Raw genomic sequence first — 26659 nt, 5'->3', positions numbered from 1 at the left:
ATGTGCTGTGAAGATTTGAAAGGCGTCTTAGTATTACAGCTGGAGGTGTAATAAAATCTAGTTGAAAATATAATAACAAAAAGTAAAGCTCCAGAAACTGACATAGACTAATTCAAACCTGTTTTACTTTTAAAAAGTAATTAACCAGGTTGATTTCACTTTTAATCTGATTAACTCTTCTTTATGAAACTGCATATACAATATCCCAAGCTAAAATCTGAATAATTATTTGAATAGGAGAAGAAATGTGTAAAGGAAAGAAATCCTGCCAAATCTAATGCCTACCAAACAGATTTTTTTTATTGAATATGAATGATTGCTTAATTCACCATATTTTGCAGATTAAATTTTGTTAATTCTACTTTTTCAGGTTTCATGTCCTAAGAAGCAAATTCAGGACCCATCTCTGTACCGAAGTATTCTGAAATATATGACCCTGACTACTTTCTGCTTTCAAGGGTATCAAACTGGGGGAGGAAGCACTCTCAATAGTCACTAATATTATTTCTATTTTAAAAATATTTTAGCAATTATAAGCGATTTTCTTATGTTAGTGGACGTGGTGGGTGATATGATTTCTTAGGGAATAAATAATACTTTTGAAGCAAAGAACTACTTTCCAAACAAGATTGTTCTTAGGACACATTGTGTGAAAAATTAAAATCCTATTCTTGTATTATACATTTAGAATTATTATATCTTCTAGATGAATTGATCGTTTATTATTATGCAATGTTTTTCTTTATCCCTGCTAATATTATTTGTTTTGATGTCAACATTCTGTAATATTAGTATACCCACTCCAACTTTCTTTTGATTAGAATTTACATGATAGAGCTTCTTTGTATTCTTTTATCTTTACCCATGTTTTTATATTTAAAGTAGATTTATTATAGACATACATAAGTGAGTCTTGCAGTTTTATCATATCTATCAATCTTTGCCTTTTAATTGGGGTATGTAGGTCATGTATACTTAATGCAATTATTGATATGGTTCGATTTAAAACTGTCATTTTGCTAGTACTATTTTGCTTGTCTGATTTTTTCTGTTCCCTTTTTCTTCATCTTTTACTTTTGGGTTACTTGAGCATTTTTAAATGATTACATGATTGACTTACTTGTTATTACTACCGCTTTTTAATTTTTCAGTGGTTGCTTAAAGGTTATAACATACATCTTTAACTTATCAAGGTCAATCTTCAAATAATATTCTTCCACTTTTCACATGTGGTATAAGAACATTACAATAGTATACTTTAATTTCTTCCCTCCTATCCTTCACTATTATTTCTAAATATGTTATAAAACAAGGAATACATTTATACTCTTGCTTTGCTTTAGAAAAATTAATAATCTTTTATATAAATTAAAAACAATGAACAAAGTCATAGTAATTCTTATTTCACAAATCCTGATAATTTCACTTCTTGTTTATATGAAATTTCCAGCTGGTTTCATACTCCTGCCTGCAGAACTTTTCTGATATTTCTTGTCATGCCAGTCTGCTAGCAACGAATTTTCTCAGGTTTTGTTTGTCTGTAAAAGTCTTTATGTAACCTTCATTTTTATTTTACACAAAGAAGTCCAAAAGCAGCATGGATCCAGGGATGATTAAACCAGTAATTCAATAGCATCATCCAGCATCCAGTTTCTTTCTATCTTTAGGCTCTTCTATCCTGGAAATATTGGTTCCTGTCTTGCACTTTCATAATCATAGCATAACTGGATCAGCCCAAAGAATCTCATGCTTATCAATCTGAACATCTGAAAGAGAATGTCCTTTGTTCCTTTCCTAGAACACCAAGAGAATATTTTTTTTTCCCCATTAACACTTTGGTTTAGATTAACGTGCAAAGCTACCATGATAAAAGTGCAGTTGTGAAAGTGTTGAAATGAGCTGTTTAGTAGTCAACCATCAGAATCAGCCAAGAGCTATCCTCATTTTTAATATTTCAACATGATAATAACTAGGTTTTATACAATTTATTGGTTTATTTTTCATCTCGTAGAATGAGATTTCTAAGAGGAAATTGATTGTAAGACATTTTTTTTCTTCAGTCACATAAGAAAGGAAATTCTATAGATCAATGATGTATTAAGGTCCCCCCACATTTTGAGGATGTTTAGGGGGTTTTGATGGCATGTTTTCTCTCAGAAAGCCACAGGCAAGCAAGTATAAAACATCACCTCCAAGTATATCCTTTGATTTTACAATCAAAACCTTTCATATCAAAAACATACTTGCAAAAAATGGAAATGGATGCAATTTCAATACCTTGAAGGAGAGTCAACCTAAGAGAAGTTAATGCAAAGACATATGTAAAACTAAGGTCTTTTTTGAAAAATTCTAATATATTGATGTTTAGAAGTCTATTACCAAATTAGTATTGTGTTGCCTTGGCCCAGTAGCTCAGTTGGTTGGAGTATCACCCATACATCAAAAAGGTTAGAGATTAGATTCCTGGTCATACGAGAGGCAACACATAGAATTTTTTCTCTCACATTTCTTCCTCTCTCCCTCTCTCCCTCTTCCCCTTCCTCTCTTTCTAAAGCAATAAACATATCCTTGGGCGAGGATAATAAAATTAGCATTTTGCTGACTTTTGTATAAGTTTTGAAATTAACCAATATATGCCTTATTCCCCTGAGATTATAATATCGGAAACTTTTGTCTCAGAAATAAATGTGAAAGTGCTTAATAGCATCTCTAAATATCACAGATTCATAAACAGTTGTATGGGGTAAAAAAACAATAACATTCTTCTGATGTGTTTTTTAGTTTGTTAGTGTACTCATCAATTATCTGCACAGCCTCAGTTAAACACTTTGTCAGAAAAGGAGTTTACAGTCTCCCAAAGAAGACCAGTTCAAATAATAAGTTTCTTTTCTTGGGGCGGGGGGGGGGGGGGGGGAGGGGGTCGTGTACCATATTACTTTATTTGAAGGAATGATACAAATGAAAGAGCATAAGTAGATGATTTGGTACAAGTTACAGAAAAATAAAGGGAACTCCAACATGCATACTGGTTTGGTGACTAGGGAAGTCACCTCCATTGCTGTGGGAAGCCAACCTGAGGCTTAGCGCTCTTCATTGTCTCCCAGGGTGTGCTTGTCAAAGAGATACTGTGTGCTCGGCCATGACAATTTCAGGGGCCCCTGAAGTTGATTGTCTGGTTATCCAATTCTTTAATGTATTTCACTGGCTTATTCAGGTAGTGAGTCTCAATGAAGTCACAAAAATGAGGGTCACTTTTGCCAGTGGCCAGTTTGTGCAATTTCAGTAGTGACTGATTCACACTTTTTTCCAAGAGTAATGTATACTCCATTGCATTTAGCCCATTTTCCAAGTTGTCACCTTTTGGTTTCTTAATATCCTGAAGGAAGATTTTGCCACATCATTGGTTCTGCAGCTTCATCAGTTTCTCAGCACATTCTCTCTCCTCATGAGATTGGTGAAGAAAATATTTGGCAAAGTTCTTCAAAGCCACATCATCCTGGTCAAAGTGGTAAGACACTGACAGGGAGATTAGGAAGCATAGAGCTCCAGGTGGGTCTGGCGGTTGATGGTGGCCTCTGAGAGTCTAGTGCAGTGATGGCGAACCTATGACACGCGTGTCAGAGGTGACACGTGAACTCATTTATTTGGTTGACTTTTCTTTGTTAAATGGCATTTAAATATATAAAATAAATATCAAACATATAAGTCTTTGTTTTACTATGGTTGCAAATATCAAAAAATTTCTATATGTGACACGGCACCAGAGTTAAGTTAAGGTTTTTCAAAATGCTGACACGCCGAGCTCAAAAGGTTCGCCATCACTGATCTAAATCATGTTTCTATGGTAAGCCATGTTTGCTCTTCATACTTTCAAGCCATGTGCCGCCCTTTTGCCCTTTGCTGTGGTGTGCTGGAGCTGGTATTGATGTGCTTGGGACAGCCATATAAATACTAAAACAATCATAAAAGTAGTATTTACTGTATACGCTGCATATGTATATCTATCTATGTATACATTTAAGGTTTCAGATTAGATTCCTGGTCATACGAGAGGTAACAGATACATATATACCGTAACCACAAATGATATTTCTACAAAATTGTTAGCATAGGTACACCCTTGACTTTGGGGAATGTAAGGACACATGCAATATCAAATAGCTAGTGCTTTAATAAAAATTATTTGAATTAGTCTTGTGTAGTGAAGTATGACTCATTCTTTAAGACTTCAAAGTTAATGTAGTAAAGAAAACAACAATTCTATTCCCAATAAATTTTCTACTCAATGTTTTATGACTTTGTACATTGAAAATTTATTGTTGGTATGAAAATATGTGATTTCTATGTCTTTTATTCTTTGTTTTTAATTCCTATCTGCTTAGATAAATATAAGCACTCTATCAATAAAAATTATGTCTTCTGAAATTAATTTTTTCTTTGTTAAAATCTAGCATAGAATCCTAGCTTCTACCTTAGGCTGAAAATGCCCAGGATTTTTATTTTAATTCACCAAATATCTACAGAAACAGATGTCAAGATAAATTACAAAATGTTAGTCAAGATTTGGGATAATTCAAAAGCGTATGTGACTACAAATGTAAAATGTCCATAAATACTTTTATATATAGACCTAACAAAATATAAATGCTTATAATTAAGAATAAGTCAAGTAGCCAAAATACTTAATCAGATTGTGATGTAAGTATAGTAAATATTTAGAACAGCTACAATACTGTAATTTGTTCATTTATTACTTGTTTGTAATGTGACTATTAAAAGTGCTGTATTTTCTTTTAAAGTAACTTAGTCTCCACATTTGGGCAAAGAAATGTTGAATATATATGTACACCAAAAGACTCTTTATCTGACCTAATAATCTCCAAAACCAGCACAGGTGAATAAAACTTAGGGCCCAATTGTAGGTGTTTTTCACATATTTTAGGAGAATGGAGAGCACAGAAGTAGTCCTGCAGAGACAAATATTTGCTATATATTAATACATACCCTCCCAGTGGCTGGGAGGAAAGTTTTAATTCCCACCACATAATGGTCCATTTGCCTCGAGTGTTTCAGAATGGTTCAATAATCACTAGCCATGTGTGTAGTTTGTTGAATTATTTAAGCTTATTTCCAGGGGGAAAAAAAGACAGGGAGGAAGGCAACTGATTCAATGCAAATGAAAAGCTTTTGAAGCTCCCTATGGTGAAGATGTGATTACAGTCAGACAGTTAATAACGTAGACTTAGAAAAATCTGAAGGTTTTAAAACTGTCTGGCCAGTCAGTAAATGAGGTTTTTCCACACTATCGACCAACTGCCATGCGTCGTAATGGTTTCAGATCTGTTTGGAGTTAGAGTGGACCCACAAATGAAGCAAGAATACCACCCCCTGTACTTTCGATGATTAGGAAAAGTAGTTTGTAAACCTTAACTGTTTTCCTTTGGATTTGGGATTGAGTCTTTAGCACAAACGGTTTAAGAGCCATGCACAATGAGTGCTGCTCTCTGAAAACCCAGAGATAGAACGTCAGTTGGTGAGGTGCAAAGTACCTGTATGACGGCATGAGGTCTCTTAAAATGATCACACCCCCTCCACCCATGGACATTCACTGCATGTTGTACAGCTGCCAGAGACTTTCTGGGCAGCAGTATTTGTTCTGGTTATTAGATCAGATTGAAACAGAAATTTGGAACCTAAGATTTTATTTTAGCTGTTACTCAAAACCCAATAGACATAAGTGTAAAAAATACATTTTTACTTTGTAAAATGTTTATTTACTATTCATAGGGTACAAACTTTTCTTTGTCAACAAATCTCTGCATAGATGATAGATGCTTTAGTGGATATCTTTTTTATAAAGATATTTTGATAACTAGACAAGTGTTAAATGTTTGAATTCAGGAAATCTTTGTTTCATCTTTTGTTTATATGGGTGTTTTTTTTTTCATCAGGGGTAATTATTTAATTTTTTAAAAAATGTATCTTTATTGCTGAAAGCATTACAGATGTCCCCTCATTGACTCCAGGTCTTCACTCCACTACTGTCTGTGTCCAGGGGTTATGCATAGATGCATACGAGTCTTTTGGTTAATCTCTCCCCCACCCCCAAATTCAGGGAGTGTTTGAGTTATTGATATGGTGGTTATAAAGGAGTTTGAATTTTCTTTGAAGAAATTAAAGTAATGTCAGGTATTACACTGAGTTGAGCAATGACGACTATAAAATTTGCTCTGAGCTCTGTGCATGAAATTTTCTCCCTAGTCTCAAAATTCAGTTTAAATGACCAGCTTTCCTAAAATGTTATGTGTCATTTACTTTATTGCCATTTGCAAGGATTATAAAAGAAACCATATTTTTAATATTTTACCTTATAAGAGATTTTGATGTTCTACTGCAATGATTTCCTTATGAGAATTGTAGTAGTTATTAAAATTAAGAGGTTTGTCCTCAGGGCCAAAGACAGCCAGTTAAATGTATTTGTAGTAACCCTATTTTTGGTGTGTATCTGTGTTTCTTTAATTAAAGATAAAAAAGGAATATTAACATTTCCAATCATCTAAGGGAAACCTTGAACTTCTGGAGATAAGCACTGGACTTACTTCTCCGTTAGTGAAGGTGTAAAATTTAGGTAGCTTTATATACATCCTCAGAAAAATTTTATTATTCAGTTCTCCTTTAAACATGTAAAATCCCATAAATCATGCAAAAATAATCCTTAAAGTAGAAGATGATCAGTTTTATAGCAAATGCAGTATCTTTAAATATTCTATCTCATGCTCCTTAACCACATTAATTAATAGTATGATACTTATCTTGGAAAAAGGCCCACCCTTTAAAAATGTTTTGTGAAAGCTCTATTATTGATGGAGTTTACTTCTTAAATTAAATCAGCAGCTTGCTCCATGCTGCACTAGAAGCATGAAATCTTCCAGTTACTCATTATGTATAAAGATTATTTTCAAATTAGAAATGAAAACAGTTATTTTTCTTTTAATATGGTTTTTGCTTTTCCCCTTAAAAATAAAGACTTGGAAAGAAAAAACTAGGAAATACTAATGTCTTATCATTGGGAACTATTTGAAGCTTAACTGATTTTGCATTAAAAACACAATTAACTTTTTAATTTTTTTTCTTGAGAAACCACACAAGAGGACATTTGTGTGCTGCTATTTGAGTAAATTTCCACATAGTAATATTATTTATACCAAAGAGATAAAGCATTCTCTTATTGAACATCACAGTTGAAAACAATATTTTACCTTCACAATATTTGGTGAATTCTCCTCCTTATTGTAACATTTGGTTTCAATCTATCAAATTTTTTTTAATCAGGATTCAGAATGTTTAATTGGCGTTAAGAGCTCAAATTGTTCAATTTGATATAACTACTATTTTCTTTTGAAACTGCCACATAAACAACCTTTCCTTCTCTAAGATTATCAATATTTGATTTATATCTACACAGTAAAATTTAAAAAATGGATCATTTATAAAATGATATACTCACACTCTGCTCCAAAGTAATATAATATTATAAAGAGAACAGGCAATAGCATCCACAACCACGATTGGAAAATTAACGGTCTTTCTATACAAACCAGAGGTCTACATTAATGACAGTCACTGGATAAAAATATTTCTTTACATGACTGTAATGACCAACATTAGAATCTGTAAAAAATGTTAAGGATTTAGCTTTGGAAAATTCTGAATGTGAGCTTTTAACTCAAAATCGTATTGCTGTCATTAGTAGAGTATCTGTTTCTATATTATATATGCTTAAATAAATTAGATAAATGTGATTATTCCTCAGGAAAACAAAAATGTAGAGCATAAAAACAGCAGAGTTTAGCATCATCATATTAACTGTTTCCTGACAACATGAAAATAAGCAAATTGGCTACCTTTAAAAGGAAACTGAAACTAGACAACCAATGGGTCAGGCTGCCTGTAACAAAACCACTATTTTCCAAGTTTTATCTGGCTACATATGGATATAACAAAATTAAAAGTGCTTAAAAACCAATATGACCTAAAAGTAATTGAACTTAGTATGTGGACTGAATAATACAGAGTGTTTTCTTTTCCACATGAGATTTTGGTGCAGACACTTGTGTTTCTCAAAGTTAATATGTGTCTTTTTGTGAAATATTAGTTGAAAAATTTGCCTAGATAATATGAGCTACTATATTTTATAGATACTATAAGAAGAAAACTTCAGCAAAAATTGGATAAGGCAAATAAGGTCAAGTAGTAGTTACCCCCTCCCCCAAATAAAAGAAAACATAAGAAACTTCAATGTAATTCATGCAAACTATGTATCGAAAGGAAAATTATAGAATATCATTATTTTGTATTTACTATGTGAACAGAAACTTACTATTTAAATTAGTTTAATATATTTCCAATTAACTCACTTAATATGCTATGTAAGTAGAATTCAATCTAAAACATCACATGACCATTTTTTGCCTCAATGTATTCCCAGTAAAATAAATGAGTAGAAACAATTTGATTGCAAAATTCCTGTAATTTTACTATGAATAATAGCTTTGCATTACTACTTTCACTAGATTTGGAAGTTGCCGTTCCCCACTAGGACAACTAATTTTGGTTAGAAGATGGGTTGCTGGCAAATATCAGCTTCAGCTCATCCAGAAACTGCATGTGGTTAAAAAACAAAAGAAAAACTAAGTCTCCTTCACTGGTATTGGTGTGAGAACTCAAGTGGGGAGGCGGGGAGAGGTTTTTAATTGATTCTTAGAATCCAGAGAGTTGAAAAGGTCAGTATGCAAAGTAATCAAAAAAGTGCACACCAAATTCTAAACTAGGGAAGGAAACAAACCTGGGTAAGATGGGTGCAAGTTTTTTGTTTGCTTGTTTTTTACAGGATGATAGGAAAGTTTCTATACTTAAGACTCTAAAGCACTTCAGAAATATACCTGCTTAGAATAGTAAAATGTATTACTTGCCTTATTCAGGTGGGAGAGTCCCTATGAATCACAGGTGTGACTTAACTTGTACTGCATTTAAAGACTGGGTTGTTCATTAATAAAGAAAGGAAGAAGCCAGAATGATAAACCAACAGGGACTCCTCGGGAGTTTTGTATTAGGCAGTAATTAAATAATAGTTCACGTTGCTTTCTTTCACTGGGAATCACATCCTTTTCACCTCTTCTCGGCTAAAGCAGACACATCCATTACGAGAGTCGCTACAACACTTGTCACATGCAATCAGCTCCAAGCCGCTGAAGGCCAACTGACGTGTACTCTCTTAAAGCGGGGTTTCTTCCCCACCCCCAAGCCCACTGTCCTTTCACGTGCCTGCAACAGTCAGAAGGGATCACATCACCTAATGAAGAAAAACAGAAGCATATGGTAGGAAGGGGTCTCGGCAGGAGGTGACTGAAATGCCAAGGCTTATACATAAACAAAATAGATGCAAAACTGTGTGTTCATAGAAGCTGTCAGCTACAGATTCAGGAAATAATAAGCCTGCAAAGGAAGGCAGACGTTTACTGTGACCACGGTTACCTAGGAGTCTGTATTTTATAAGTTTAATTTTTTATTACTCAATAAAGTGGTGCACCAGAGCAGGCTAGTCCCCGATAGTTAATTATGCATAAGCAGTTGCAAAGTTCGATTTTGCGGTATAATACCGAGCCACGTATTCCTCACAGTGTATTTTACTCGCACCTACTGCAGACTTCCGCATGATAGCTGAACTGCAAACTGTAAGTGACTTCACCGCCCTCCTTTTTGCACCCCGTCATTGTGCAAGTGTGAATGCTGAACAAAGTTTGTGAATTCGCCGCACCTTTGTAACTGCAATGTAAGTGCCCATCTTTCCAGAGGTGCATTAATTAACATTTTAGATGTGCACTGGGAATATTCGCCCTTATTGTTTCTTTCAAATTCACTTCTGTGCGAAGTTAATGGTGTTAATCAAAATCCCTTCTCCCGGTAATGGCTCTGATCTCGGGACTGCAGCTGCCCTGCTGCACCGGATCTTTACCATTGGCCAGGGAAAATGCACATTGTCCCCCCTTTTGACAACCCGAGTGCTATCACTTTGTATAATCAGCTTGACTGGAACCTTCAAACTTGTGTGTCCCTTTGCTGTGAACATTTCAATATTCTGTGATGATCTGGTTAGAACCAGGGGAATTGGAAGGACAGCATTCAAAAACAGATTTCTAAAATATGACCCCAAGCATTTTGGTTCCAATGTTGACAACAGCTAAAACAAGTTATTGTTCTAAACAGCAAAGGTGACATGGGCTCTCCTATGGACAGTTACAGTAAGGAAAAAAAATACTAGTATATTATCTTCAAGTTGCATTTTAAGTTTGAGTATGAATAATCAACCTTATTCAACTTGAATATTTTGTATTTTATATGAGGGGTAATCATGTCTCTTAAAAATTACATTTTTAAATACATTTTATTACCATGTACCATGTGTTCTTAATGTCAACTAAGGGAGAAAATAGAAATTAATTTATTTAATTAATTAATTTTGAGGATAATATTAAAACAGGTCATATGCTTTTATTTCTTAAAAAAGAATTCTTTGCCGCCTGGTGTGGCTCAGTGGTTGAGCATCAACCCATGAAACAGGAGGTCACAGTTTGATTATGGGTGAGGACACATGCCTGGATTGCAGGCTCAGTCCCCAGTAGGGGGCGTGCAAGAGGCAGTTGATCCATTATTCTCATCATTGATGTTTTTATCTCTCTCCCTCTCCCTTCCTCTCTGAAATAAAAAAATATATATATTTTAAAGAATTCTTTGCCTAAAAAATGCCTAGAATTATGAGTTGCCTTTACAATTTAGTGTCTGTCTAAAACTATGAATGTGATTGGTTATGTGACAAAATTGGTGGAATAAAGTTTAGCTTCCTCAATGCTCCAAATGTTTCATATCTATTTATTGACCTAATTGCCTCAGTGCATGAATATAAATGAATAGATGGCACTGTGAGCCGTTTTCTTTTGGAAGTGATGTGAAGGCACCTAGCTGGGCTCTGACATAATCAGAATATCAGTGCCTCTGTATTAATCAGTACTTTGAGTTAGAAAAGTTTCTGACTAAATACCTTCCTGTCAGTCTTACTGTTGATAGTAGCATGTGGGTAAAGGTCTTCTCAGATCATTTTTAAAATGTTTGTTCCTGATTTTTACGCTCATTTCATCCTAAAACTTTCATTTTGAGTAATTAAGGAGATAAATAAAATCACAGAGCTTGGGAATTTGCATCCTCATGAAACACACACTCCTAAATTAGCATCAACTGGATAAAATTGAAGGCAGAATTAAACAAGTGGCAATTGATTGGAGGCTAGTCAGGAACAAGTGATTGAACCTCAAATTCTGCTTCCAGTAAAGTGGGCCCTGTCTTCTTACCAAGCTTCTCCGGGGACAAATAGAGAGAACTGGATTGAGATATTTCTCAGGATCATTTTTTTCTTTGGCTATGATGCTTTAGGTGGATCTAAGACAGCTCTGCTTGGCCCAGAATTGTCCCAAATGTCCTTTTAGCTACTTCATTACAGGCAACAGGGAAGTCAGAGAGAGCAACTGCAGGCAAAATGTTGACTCCTCCTGGCATGCCTTTGATTCCAGTGTGAAAGGTACCCCCAGCATTCTGTTACGCCCCTAATTCATCTCCTATGTGCTCGGTGTGTTAGCAAAAGCTTGGCCTGAAGTGCTTTTTTTTTACTCCTGAAGAACAGCCTTTCAGACATTTCTGGCAATTTGGTTTTAAAATGTGGAATAAAGAGGCTATGTCGGCAGTGCCTGGGGGAAAAGCTGCACTACACAATTACTGGAATAATTCAAAATAGAAAAAAAAAGAAATTTGCCTGCATACTGTGGTCATTATGTATTCTAGTTTAAAAGAGCTTATTGGGAAAATATTTTTGCAGGAGGGAATAAATATTTCTGAGCAGTCTCTAGAATAGTTTTGAATGCTTGCTTATTTCTCTCCGTAACCCTTTGGAAAAGTCTTCATGAATTAAAAAATAAATAAAATAAAAAAAAACTACAGACATCTAATAGTATCTTAACCCAATCCAAAATAAGCAAGCAAGGCTATCACTTACCATGTTCACAAATATGTTCAATTTCCTAAACTTTTATTATTATATACCTCTGGATGGAGCATTTGCAGATTCTTCTCAATTACCATAATCATGTGTAGTAACAGATCATCTAATTCATCCTTCACTAAAAAAAATTTAAAGGAACTGACAAATTTTTCAAAATGAAAAATACATATGGCAGTAAGAATTAATATTAAAGACATGAGGATTCTTTCATAAAAATGAAATTTTTCATTTTAAATCATAATTAAAGTTATTTGGAGATATACGTGATGGTGTTATATAATATTTTAAATATTAGATATATATTGAACACAAAAGGCCAGATTTTAAAAAAATGAATTATTTGAACATAAACTTACATTTTTAACCTCATTAAAGTTAATGTGAATGAAATTAAATCCACTTTTTTCTTATATTACTAGGATTGCACTATATCCTATGGAATTTGAAAACACTGAATATTTTCATATCTTATCTGATATTGTAAAGATGAAAAGGCTACTAATATCTGACTAGAGGCAGTGGCAGAACCCAGCTGAACATATTTCAAAAATTCCACAAAACAAGAACTTTGCTATTGGCCAAGAAATGTTGTCTTGTGTTGAGCTCTAGACAGAAATACTTTCTCTTCTCAAAACAATATTCTATCAAAGCCAACTCCACTGTGGCATTCCATTTCCTTAGAACACACTTTAGAATACACCAGCACACACTGGATCTCTGACATTTCTAGATGTTTACCAAGCTTGCTGTTATGTCTTGTTTTACTAACATTCAGCTCACCCTGTTGCTACATAATGATTTACTTATTTTATTGTTGAAAGTTGTATAAAGACTTTAATGTCTAAAATATGAAAATATAAAATGCAAATGAACCTCTCGATCAGATTCTAATAAGCAAAGGGAATAAACATAGTTATATGTATATGTGTGTATATATATATATACATATATATATGTATATATATATATATATATATATTTATATCCCTTAAGAAAATGTCTTAATATAAAAACAGAAAAAAACACACATTACATTTGATTAGTAGATTCGTACAACTTATTTTTATATAGAGGTGGCAAGGCTGAATGTATTAGATGTTTTAGTATAAAAACACAAACACGAAAAAACCTCCCCCAAATACTATATGGTATAAGAAACAATATAAGATGCAGTAAATTACTTTACATTATAACAGGAGTGTCAAAACATTTGGGGCTGCATTTACAAAAATTAACTTAAAAATAAATTTAAAACACCTTAGGTGTTTTAACAGTGACATTTGCAAAGCTCTAATTATTAGCTCCTAAAGTATACTTTTTGTATCCTCTAACAACATGTGTTATTTGACTAGTTGACAGATGTTTTAATTAGGAGAGCCTTAAGTTAAAGATTGTTTTGATAGAATAGCTTCAGAAATTGGCAGTTTGGCACCACCCTTCAAAAAGCTTGGCATGTTGCTTTCAAAACAGACAAACAAAACCACCCACATAATCAATAACAATGATAATAATAATAGTAGTAAATGGGTCTAGTACAATTAGTTTTCTATACAGATGGTGGTTCATATCACCTACTCTTTTCCTTTGACAGGTAAATGGTTGAAGGCAGAGACTTATAGATTTTACATCCAGCTCGTGAGGATTTTGACTGATTCCACTGAGCAGGCTCAGGTCAGCTAAGTCCTCCCCTTCAAAGCATCATGGGTGTCTCCGAGCATCATTGCAAGCTTGTCCTGGCAGTAAGCCAGGCTTCAAAAGCCTTTCACTGCAGTCACTGACTCACTAATGGGCAACTGCAGGCTTTCTGATTTTCCTTTCGTTTCATGTGTTCATTTGACATAAATTTAATTAAACCAAATCTGGTGTTAAAGCAAGACGAGATAAAAGTGATATGTCTCAAATTAAAGAACTGTGAAAAATACAGGAAACGGAACTATGCTTTTTTTAAAAAAAAAAAAATCTGTTTCTATAAAATATTGTCAATTTTCGTAAGCTCACTTCTTAAAGTCAGCTAAAAAAAAAAAAAATGATACCTGTATGCATTATTAAGAATAATGTGTATCCAGGGTTAGATGAAGGTCTTGGCCCCATATTCTCTGTAGTAAAACCTTTCATAGAATTCTTATATTTTCTTTCATTCTCACACTTCAGGTAGTCACCTCTTCACAGGATATAAGACAAGTCTGCCCTTCTTCTGGCTACATAGCCATAGTTGTTAGCCAGCTCAAAAGCATACAACAGCAGAAACATGAAAAGATCACATATTACATATAAAAAATCATCATTTTTCAAAGGTTTCTTTTGGTTTTTACTTAAGGCTAAAGAGGAGATTGTGAGAATGAAAAAGATCATGTTGCTTAAAAAGCTCCATTTAATTGCTTTGAATGTTGCTTTAGGAAACATCCAAGTTTTTCCTTTTAAATATCACTTTTTTCCCCATTAAAAGAAATCTCAGACTAGAAAATACACTATGCGAACTAAAAGCAATTTTGCAATCTTCCTCAAGAATGCTCAGCCTCATTCTCTGCCTTCTTGAAGCTGAAATGCTGCCACTTCCTGGGTCCCCACTGTAAGTCTCTGGATTTAACATGATTATTCTGAGCAAATACATACAAACTAGCAAGCGAGTGCAGTGTCCTCTGGACAAGAATCAGAAAAACCAAAAGTACTGAGCTGGCAGGTTGTGGGATAGAAGATAGATTTCCTTGAAGCAGGAAACAGTGTGTGGCATGTGGAACCCTCAGCCTTTCTTGCATCCCAACTTTTTGGATGGCCGCCTTCTTTCATTGCCAATAGAACTCAGATTCCTCCATACTCCCCTGACTTGATCACTTTCTCTAGAAACCCACTGGAATTTAGACTCAGGGTTTAGGATCATCAAATCCTTCTGTAACCTCATTCATATTAGAATTGAAAAAATGATGGGCCAACAAGATTAAGTGACATGTCCACAGTTACACAATTAGATATCAGCACAGCTCAGACAAAAATCCACATTTTCTGATTCCCTGATGAATGTTTTTGTTTTAGTTTTTGTTTTTTTAGCACTGAGTGCTTCATTGTAACAGATCTTTTGGATTTTTCAAAATAAACCCTTCTTCATATCTTATATAATAAAAGGGTAATATGCAAATTGACTCTAACAGCAGAACCACTGGGAATGACTGGTCACTATGACACACACTGACCACCAGGGGGCAGATGCTCAATGCAGGAGCTGCCCCCTGGTGGTCAGTGTGCTCCCACAGGGGGAGCTCTGCTCAGCCACAAGCCAGGCTGACGGTGGCCAGCACAGCAGTGGTGGTGGGAGCCTCTCCCACCTCCTCAGCAGCGCTGAGGATATCCGAATGCATCTTAGGCCTGTTCCCCGCTAGCAAGTGGACATCCCCTGAGGACTGCCGGGCTGCCAGAGGGATGTCTGACTGCCAGCTTAGGCCCAATTCCATGGGGAGCAGGCCTAAGCCAGCAGGTGGACATCCCCCGAGGGGTCCCAGACTGCAAGAGGGCACAGACCAGGCTGAGGGACCCCCCCCCCCCCCGCGAGTGCACAAATTTTTGCGCACTGGGCCTCTAGTTTTCCCATGTTTGTCATGTCCCTGACCTAAGAGAAAATATCCCTAATGGTATAGCTAGAATTAAAGCTAAGATTCTCAAGAGCCTCATATATTATTCTTCCTTTAGTACTCAATGAATATCATTTGTTGGTTAGTCCTTTGGTTTTTGGAATTACTAATGGGGACATTTTAGACTATAACTTATATAAAGTAGACATTATTCATGAAAGCAATTCAAGTTTTTAATAATAACAGTACAAAGCCTATATTTCACTAGATCCATATTATTATCCAAATAAAATATATAGAGCTTGGTATAGTTCCTCTTAGACATAAAGCCTGTTTTTCAAAACTTTTTTAAATTTATTTTTAGGTATGGACCTAAGTTTATTAACAGCGTTATGTACTTTCTATATACATATGTATATATTTATCAATCTATGTACACATTTGTAACATACTCCAGTTTTAACTGCTTTAAAATGTTTAATGAGACATTGACAAGGTCCACAATGATATCCTGTGTTAACATGGTTTTATCAGAGTCTGTTCAATGTACTAAGTTCATTCAAAAAATATTCATTAAATGAGTACTATATATAATTCACTAAATACACAAGCAAAATGGAGAATCAGCTACTGGCCACTTAATAATCAGTCTACCTAATCAAGATGTCATACTTATCTTATGGTATATATTATATTTTTTAGTAATTTCACATTGTTAAACAACACATGATTCAAATTTTTATAATTTTGCAGTTCTAGAATCCATAAGTATTTTGTTTTCATAAAGGCTGAACTTCTGGTGATAGACCTCGAGGTAGAAGTCCTATCAGATGCTAAAAATTTTAACAATTCTAGGTAATTGAATTCAGACTGTAATTAAGAATGTTTATGAATCTTACCATATTGAATATCTGATAGTTAAAAAAATTTTCTTTTAAATCACAAATAAATTTCAGATCACTAATGTTAACCATAGTTGCAAAAATAAAGTATCTTTATCCTCTAATAAAGTAATTACTACACAATAGTCCTCAAAAATTTTTCCTTTCTTATTATATTGCAAACCTGTATAATCAAACATCTTTGTTAAGAAGGTAGAGCCCTAGCCAGTTTGGCTCAGTGGATAAAGTGTCAGCCTGCAGACTCAAGGGTCCCGGGTTTGATTCCGGCAACGGCACATGCCGGGGTTGCAGGCTCGATCCCCATTGGGGGCATTCAGGAGGCAGCCAATGAATGATTTTCTCTCATCATTGATGTTTCTATCTCCCTCTCCCTTTGTCTCTGAAATCAATAATAATATACCTTTTTTTTAAAAAAAAAGAAGGTAGAATATATATTTTAAAGTACCTTACACGATTCCTAAATATTTGAAAGATTATATTTCTGTTTCTAAAATGGTTTTTCATAACAAATTGAATGTCTCTTCAAATTTTTAATAAGTGAATATTTGGGAGTTTAATTTTTAAACCTTTTATATTAATTGATAACAAAAATTAAAGCTGCAGATGTCCTCAGCACAACATTTAGAAAAGCAGGTAAAATGTAAATCTGCACAGTTTTTAAACTAATGGAACCTTGTTGCAGGACAAAATCTTTGAAGAAAAAAAAAAAGATTACAAGATTCCTAAGGTGCCAGAAATTCTGTATGTCCCCATGAAACTTTTTTTTGTAAGATTTTCAACAGTAATAAAAGACTGCCAACATATTAGCATCAAAGATTTATTTGGATAAGTATGAAAAAACTATCGGTTCACCACTTGTTCATGGTATTAAGAAGAAAATTGCTGACAATGTGAAAAAAGTAGAGTTCAGAAAAACAAGAATTTCAAAAATAATCTGTAGGAATCGGGTCTAAAAATTCCATCTGTTATTTAATCTCATTACATGGCATTTCATCTCCAATATTTAGCCTTTGGGTTAATGTCTTGGCAACCATTATTAGGCAACTAGTTCCTGAAAATGATTGAAAAATGTAGGCTGATCCTTGGCAGAGTCCTCCTCTCTTGTTAAGAATTTAGATAATATCTAAGGCTTGGTGCTTGACATTCTAAACTTCCTCAGAGAAAAATTATGGTGCAGAGTACCCAGTACCAAACAAGACATGGCAAGTAATTTTTTTTATAGCAACCAACGTTTGGTAACATCTGGATGAATGGTTGTCTTTATAAATCTATGCTCTTCCCCACCCGCTTTGCATCTTATTTGGCATCATATTAGATAGAGTCAGCCTTTCACACATAATTTTGTCTGGGTCACACCGCATAATTTCCCCTCCTCCTCCTCCTCCTCCTCCTCCTCCTCCTCCTCCTCCTCTCCCTCCTTAAATAACATCTTTATATTGGATTGCAACAGAATCTCAGAACTGTGCGAGTTGACTTTTGATTGATTTGCAATAAGCAGTTCTTAAACTGAAATTTCAAACCAACCACTGTTTAACCCTTAGGTCAAGCTATTTATCTGATTTATGGACAAAAGTAGGCACACCACAAGTACTCAGACTCTTAATTCCGTGCTATTAAATGCTAATTTATAAATATATATTTGCATATTTACATACAATAGACACATCTAGTGTTTAAACATTTAAATCTTTAGACTTTTAAAAACAATTATAGCCTCCTCTCAAATATGTTCTGCCCCTCTCACAAACAGAAGTATATTAAAGAAAGGTGGTAACAAAAACATGAATTTGGGAAAATAGACAAGCAAGATCTATACCCCAAATATGTTTCTTGAATAGTGATCAATAAATAGAATTTCTTTTCTGTTATTAGATTCTGGGAAAGGATAAGGATCTGCTTACCATTACATAGGTGCAGTGAGGAGATACATTTACCAAATCATAGTCAAATTGAAAACAAATTTTCCCATAAAGAGTCACAAAAAGTGGTTAATTACTGTTAGTAGTTCTATGTGGCAATCAAATAACTTATGTGAGGCTGCCTGTTTAATACTATCTCCAACAACTTTCCCTACACAAAAATATATTTCATATTGTAAACTGCTTGTTTTCCAGAATGAGCTTGCTTCACAAATTGTGAATTTAGCTTTTTAAGTGCATATAAAGTTAGGTATGGCTTAAGTGATGCGCTAAATAAATAAAACATAAAAGATACTGTCTATCTTTTATGGCTGCAGAAATGAACTACCTCCAGATTTCAGCCCAGTTGGCACAAGGATAATGCTATGGAGTAATTCACGTCTGAAACAGCTTCACTGATACCATTTAAGCTTGAGGTATATTGGCAGAACCAGGATATGACTAAACTAAATTTGGCTTAAGCCACCTATTACTCATGCCCTCTTTCTACTGCATTCACACTCCAATTAACAAACTGTGTATGACACACACACATATATTTATAGTTTATATTTTTCCTGTGTTGGCAATGAAACTTAAAATTACTTTCTGTAAGCTGTGAAAATCTTCCATTTGAATCTATTTGATAAGCTTGGCCTCGGAAGTGATGGGGTGCATGGGTTTTTCCTGTTCGTCCTAGAAAAGAGTTACATTTGTACCCATTACCTCTATCCCATTACCACTTCCCACTCCTCTGGGATAATGATCATCCACATCCTTTGCATAATAATTAACACGCAGAAGGAGGCTACGTGCCAAAAATTGCATGCTCTACTATCGTTTCCAATATAAAGAGAGGTATACCAATATTGCAACATTAAGAAATTCAGCCAAGGTTACAAAGTCAGTACACCCTGTGCCAAGATACCAATCCAGCTCTTACTAAATCAAAATCTGTGCTTTCCTAAAGGTCAGAATTGTTGAGGTATAATTTACATACATTAAAAGTCAAAGTCCTATGAGTTTTGACAAACATACTGTGTGTAGCCAAGACCATGATCAACATGTCATTTTCACGACCCTAAACATTCCTTTGATACTTTTCAGAATCAACCCTCCTCCTCTCCCTTCAGATCCTTGGATCTACTGATCTGATTTCTACCCCTAAACAGTTGTGTTTGCTAAAAAAAAGTTACAAAAATGGGATCATAGAGTATGTGGCTTTTTGTGTGGACTTCTTTCACTTAGCCTTTTCATTTATTGATTCCTTTGAATTTATTGATAAATTCATAAGCAACAGTCCACTGGATAGAGGTACTTCAGTTTGTCCATTCACTCACTAGTAATGGACATTTGGGTGATATTCAGTTTTTAACAATTATGATTAAAGTCACTATAATCTCTCATGTACGAGCATTAGTGTGGACATGTATTTTCATTTCTCTTGCATAAATCACTAGGAGTATGATTGGTGAGTCATAAATATGTTTGTTGTATATGTTTTATTTTTATCAGAAACTGCCAGACTGTTTGACAAAGTGACTGTATTATTTTGCATCCCCATAGGCAATGTGTGGGTCCCAGTTGCTCTGCATCCTCTTCAGCCACTTTGACAGACGTGTAGAAGAATCCCATTGTTGTAATTTGTATTTCCCCAATAAATGATGACGTTGAGCATCTTTTCATGTGCTGGTTTTGTCATTTGGCTTTTGTCTTTGATGCAATGTCAAATCTTTGGCTCTTTTAAAAACTCGGTTGTTTTCTTATTATTGTGGTTTTAAAAATATATTATTGATACAAGTATTATATCAATTATATGTTTTGCAGTTATTTTATCCCTGTCTGTGTTATTTTAACAAATTATTTTTGAGAACATTTTGAGTTTAACAGCAAGATTGAGAGGAAAGTAGAGAGATTTCCCATATACTCTCTGTCCCACACATGTATGTATAGCCTTCTCCATTTTCAACATTCTTCACCAGAGAGTACATTTGTTACAACCAGTGAACTTATATTGACATAAAAAAATCACCCAAAGACCATAGTTACACATACTATGGTTTTGTACAAATGTACAATGACATGTATCCATCATTGTAGTATAATATAAAATATTTTCACTAACCTAAAAACCCTCTGTGTCCCATCTATTTATCTTTTTCATATAACTTTAAGTTGAATTATTTTATAGAAACTGGCAAATATTTGCTCTCTCTCTTTAAGACAAAGAGTTAATAACCCTATATATAAGGAGTAAATATAAAAACAACCACAGAAAAAGGGTACAAATAATAAGACAAGGCAAATCATCAAAGAAGAAATATGTAATAAGTAAACATGTCATACAATGTTCAAATTTCCAATATTAACAAAATACAAACAACTGCGTTTTTATATGATTGGCAAATATGATTTTTTCATTATATTTATATAATTAGAGATATGCAGTCATTAAGTATAAGCAAGAAAGAAGTCACGTTCATTGCTGGAGGGCCAATAATTACTAATTTATAAACTCCTGAGGAGTTTTGCAATAGGTATTAAGAACCTTCCACTGACACTGTTTTGTTCAGTAGGCCTAGCTGTGAGTACAGACCTAGCAACTAGTTACAAAACTGGTAGAAGATAGTTTTCTCTTTCTCAGTTCTATTTTATCCCAATTTTACAGACAAAGAAAGTGAGGTACAAAGAAGTGACTAATGAACAAAAATATAGAGTTAGTAACTGAGGGAGGTTTCTGGTTCTAGAGCCTGTGTGAATTATTATAAAAAGAATGTTTTTTATAACATTCAGACTTTTCCTGGAATTGTTATGAAGGATTGGTGAATTTTTTCTATTGAATATGAAGTTTTTCTTTTCTTGAAAATTAAAAGCAACAACACATTTCTGGTTTCTTTTATATAGCTGATTCTATGTGGAGGCATAGTGAGTTCCTTTTACTCTTTATATTTATATGTTTTTAACAATATTTGATACACACGTATTTCTTTTTGTGTCTGAGGGACCTTGATTCTGTGTTTCTCAAGAGCAGGAAGTCTCCAGTTTAAGAACTTCTGACTCTAGACTTATGCACATAAAGGGACACAGAAGTTGGCTAGTGTAGATGTTGAGCCTGAAGAGACTATTGATCTCAATTCAACTTCTCAATACAGGGAATCAGTTAAAATTCAAGTATGATTATGAGGAATTCAAGTCTCTTGTCATTCTGATTACATGCTGGTCATTATCATAGAAGATGAGTTTATTCTAAATCCCACTGAAAAGGGAGAGAAGAGAAAGCATGGAAAACATGGTTACATGCTTTACATGCTTTCTGCCTGTTTTGGTTACTGAGGATTGAAATAAGCATAGAAAATATTATCAGTGGAAACAAAGGTAGGAAAAACAGATGTAGAGAAAAATCAGTGTGTGCATGGCACTCCCCTTTCAATAATAACCACCATATTTTATCACTTCTCTTCAGTAGGGAACCTATATCCCTTCTATGACCTACTGATAATCACAGCAATATTTATTGTGTGCTTATTCTATGCAAAACTTAGTTCTACTTGCCTGATAATAAACATTATTTCTAATTTGTGATGGTTAGTTTTATGTGTCAATGTGGGTAGGCCAAAGTACCCAGATATTTGGTCAAACAAGACTGGGTGTCTCTGTGAAGATATTTTTTAGATGAGATTAGCATTTAGATCAGCAGACTTTGAATAAAGCAGATTACCCTGTGTAACACAGGTGGTAGTCAACTCAATAACTTGAAGTCTTTAAGAGAAAACAGATAGAGGTTTCCTGAATAAAAGGAAATTCTGTCTCCAAGCTATTTTCAGACTTGAACTGCAACATCAACTGTTCCAGCCTGCTTGCCTACCTAAATATTTTAGATTTGGCAGCCTCCAAAATTATGTGAGCCAAATCCTTAATATCTATCTATCTATCCACCCATCCATCTATCTAGTTATCTATCTTTCTACCATCTATACATCTTATTGATTCTATTTCTCTGGATAACTTTTTACTAATGAGATTTCAACCCTTCCTAATTTCCTGCTGGAAATTCTTACCACCCCTTCATTATTCTTATCCCTACTGCTAAAGACTTGGGATTCCCATACTTATTTCTCCAAGTCTTTGTCCAACAAAAATCTCTATAATTCACCTTTCATTTTACTTCACCACGGCCACTGACCAAATTTAGACCATTATCATCTCTCTCCTGAATTCATATAACTTTCTCATTAGTCCACATTCCCCTTTCTCCCTTCTTCTACTTCATTACCCACAATGCTACAAAATTAAATTTATAAAATATATATCTATTGTCATCACTCTTATCCTTAAATATTTCAGTGGTTTCCCAAATATTTTTTGAAAAAAAAAATATCTAACAAAGTTTTTTAAGGTAAAAATGCATGCTATAGCTATGTAAGGCACAGGAGAGTTCATGAAACATAGAACCATACTTTGGCTTTTTTTTTTTAAAGCAAAACATGCTTAAAATATTTTAATGAATTTTGGAAATTAAAACAGGAATCTATCAATATATATGATTTCATTTCATATTCTTTAGCTGTTAAAGATTACTTCATAATTAGGATCAAGGTTTTATGAGAATTGGGAGTTTTCAATCAGATAATATATATTGAGCACCATGTTGGACCTACAATAGTCAACCAATAAATATGTATTCTTTTTTTCTCTTCCTTTAGTACTACAGAGACCAAGGCAGTATTTTTTTCAAACTTTTTGACATGACCCAGAATCTACATTAAGAAATACATTTTTTATTTTTGTTGCACAATATGTTGTAGCACAATTAAAATGTTTTGAACACACACAAACACACGTCTGCATACATGCATGTCCATGCGTGCACATCTGACATTGAAAATAGAAACAAAACTTTGACAAAACAATATTTTATATTAAATGCTGATACTTAATTTTCCATTTCAGTCTAGTTTATTTAATTTTATTCTTTATAATTAATTTTATAACTATAATTAATATTTTATTAATTAATGCTGATTGCTATCACTTAAATAATTTTATGATCCAATAATTGGTATTGATGCATATTTTGAGTAGCCTTACCATAAAATATTTTATCTTTCTTTTAACTCACTAGAGAGAGTTATGAGCTTTCTCACACATCTAGTTAAAGTTTAAGAAAGGATAGAGGGATTGATTATATTGAGAATATTGAAAAGGGTATTTTATTGATACTCCCAAATTAAGGTTTATAAAAACCCACTATTATAATTATATTTTAAGTGACCAAGTATACATAGTAAGTTGCAAAATCATTAAAAAGATCTTACCTCTTCTGAATTGAAGCCGACTTGTGTATTCAGTATAGTAGGGCTGCCTCTCCTTTATTATTAATGAATGCACAGATTTTTCAATTCTTGTTCCAGATGACTCACCATTTTCTGCTTTGGTTTCCAGAGGTACCACTGAAATAAAAGTATGAAAGTCTATAAATGAATAAAATCATAACAGTGAAGAGAGCCAAGGGTGCAGTTAGGCAAGAGTCCAAAGTTAAATATTTCAATAAATTTCTACATGACAGAAAGAAGCTAGGAGCACGTGGATGAATAAAACGTGCTGAAAGCTTCTATCCAGAAAACTTCAGGGGACTGCAGGGATCTGAGGATCAGAGGGCCAGGTGGTACCAGAGTGAGCCACAGGTCGCAAGAGTTAGCAGGTACAATGAGGACCAAGAGTGCAAAATAATAAGAAAGGATTGATTCAAGATTTGAATAAATGTATTAATTAGCACCAATCCCTTCCTAACCCCCAACTGCAGAGAGATACTTCTGCTATTAACCTTAGGCCAAATATAACAAATAAATGCTAGAGAAACAAAATTTATAAAAATCAAATAATGTGAAAAAATATATACAATCATTCATGTATAAAAGTATTGAACAAGTTGTTTGAACAAATCACAGATTTTTAGTCTAAACACTGGTACCCCAGAATAAAACATTCTTTATTCTGGATTGGTATTAATCTTGGCTGAAAGGAAAAAGAGATACTCTCAAGCTTCATCCATGTTGTTGCAAATGGTAGGATTTCCATCTATCTCGTGGCTAAATAATATTTATATCTTCTTTACCTGTTCCCCCATTGAAGGACATGCCTAATGTTGTTTCTATATCTTTACTCTTATGAATAATGCTGCAATAAACATGGGAGTGCAGATGTCTCTACTAAATACTTACTTCATTTCCTTTGGATATATAACTCAAAAGTGGGATTACTGGATCCTCAGGTAATTATATATTTTATTTTTGAGGAACCCCCACACTGTTTTCCCAATGGCTGTACCAATATATATTCTCACCATCAGGGTGCAATTGTTTCCTTTTTTTCACATCCTTGCCAATACGCAACTGTTCTTAAGCATTAGTGCACACCAGAATACCCTGGAGGGCTTAAAAAAAAGATTTCTAGGTCCAACCTCCATAGTTTTTAATTCAATAGATCTAGATTTGGACCTGAGAATTTGCATTTCTACCAAGTTTTCAGGTAATGCTAATATTGCTTATTTAAGAACCATATTTTGAGAAACACTGCCTTACACAATGTGTTTGTAGCCACTCAGTCCTGAATTTAAATTCAGCATATGCCATTCAAGAAAAGTGATCTTTGTAAAACGACCTAAATTTAAGAGTCTTCATTTATTCTTCTGGAAAATGGGAATATTAAAAGGCTATTGCATATTTTAATATAATGAACAGAACCCAGAACATGCTAAGCAGTCAATAAAAGTTACTATAATTGTTCAATGCAAATTGATAATATTTTCATACCATCAAGCATTTTATGTTTTCAATGTCTGTTTCTTTAGTAATTTATGCCTTTAAGCAACATTAGTAGACTCTAAAATATGTACAGGGAACTGAATTAACAGTTTCTTACATTTACATCATGACATCATCTGAATTTTCCTTGATGTGTCTGACACTGTGCATTGTGGTTAGAGCTTTCCCATGAAAAAAAATTGAAGATAACAATATTTTATTACCAAATCTTTTGATTTGGTGTTTTATTTCTCTAGCATGCTCCAGTACACATGACTGTTTCCTGCTGCAACAGCCACTGTGAGCAGCTCTCTGGCAGTGACTTGCCTCTTCTTCAATGTGTTAGGGATTGCCTTTCAGCTGGGGAGATCCACAGAAGACAAATAACTGGGACCGTTGCTTAATTCAGAACATCAAAGGCAGGCTCATTAGAAATGATGAAACCCCTGTGTAATGGGCACTCAATAAATATAAATGTGTTAAAAGATATTTCTCTCTCTCTCTCTCCCTCTCCCTCTCTCTCTCTCTCTCTCTCTCTCTCACACACACACACACACACACACACGCACACACGCGCGCGCGTGCGCACACACACACACAATTTATTACAGGGAGGTATTTATAACAATATCCAGTTCATTCTTGTTAATACAATGATAATAATATAAGTTCTCTCTATTATAGCCTAATCAGGTCTGTATTCCTCTACTCCAGTGGTTCTCAACCTTCCTAATGCCATGACCCTTTAATGCAGTTCCTCATGTTGTGGTGACCCCCAACCATAAAATATTTTCGTGGCTACTTCATAACTGTAATTTTTCTACTGTTATGAATTGTAATGTAAGTATCTGATATGCAGGATGTATTTTCATTGTTCGCGACCCACAGGTTGAGAACCGATGCTCTACTCCAATGCCCTAGTATCTCTTTTCTTGAGCCACACATTTCTAGGCTGGTAGGCATGTTTTTCAGTTACAAACCAATTTCTAAGCTTTGAACCTGTGGGCAATGAAAAACAGGATGACCAAGCTCTTTAACTGGTTAGAGCAAAGCTTCCACTCAACAGGTTTCAAAATGAAAAGTCAGTGAGATTAGTTGGCTGAAGAAACAAAATTCTGCACTGAATTAAAAGTTCATTCTTCCAGCCAATCTCCCACCTTTACCTGTATTTTTAATACCCCCCCCCTTTTTTTTAACTACAAGACTGTTTGTGAGATAAAGTGTCAAGGACTCAGTTCAGTTTTATAAAGTACAACCGGTTCTCAAGAAGAAACATGCTATAGTGAGTTAAGAACAAAGTATGATTATTAATCTTAATATATTTTTGGAGTGCTGACAGATGGTGAATACAATGAAATATTTTGATAACTTCATGCTATATTTT

At 34.2% G+C, this 26659-nt stretch overlaps 1 pseudogene; it reads right to left on the bottom strand.

The window, feature by feature from the left end:
• Positions 1 to 3080: 3080 nt before the first annotated feature.
• Positions 3081 to 26659, bottom strand: part of LOC139021142 (ferritin heavy chain-like) — a 108802-nt pseudogene continuing 85223 nt past the window's right edge.

The sequence above is a fragment of the Myotis yumanensis genome, unplaced genomic scaffold (assembly GCF_028538775.1).
Source record: "Myotis yumanensis isolate MYYU_CA2020_CCGP unplaced genomic scaffold, mMyoYum1.0.hap1 SCAF_12, whole genome shotgun sequence".
In the NCBI taxonomy this organism is placed as follows: domain Eukaryota; kingdom Metazoa; phylum Chordata; class Mammalia; order Chiroptera; family Vespertilionidae; genus Myotis; species Myotis yumanensis.
The sequence above is the reverse complement of the archived record's forward strand: the minus strand, read 5'-3'. Positions and strand labels throughout refer to the sequence as shown.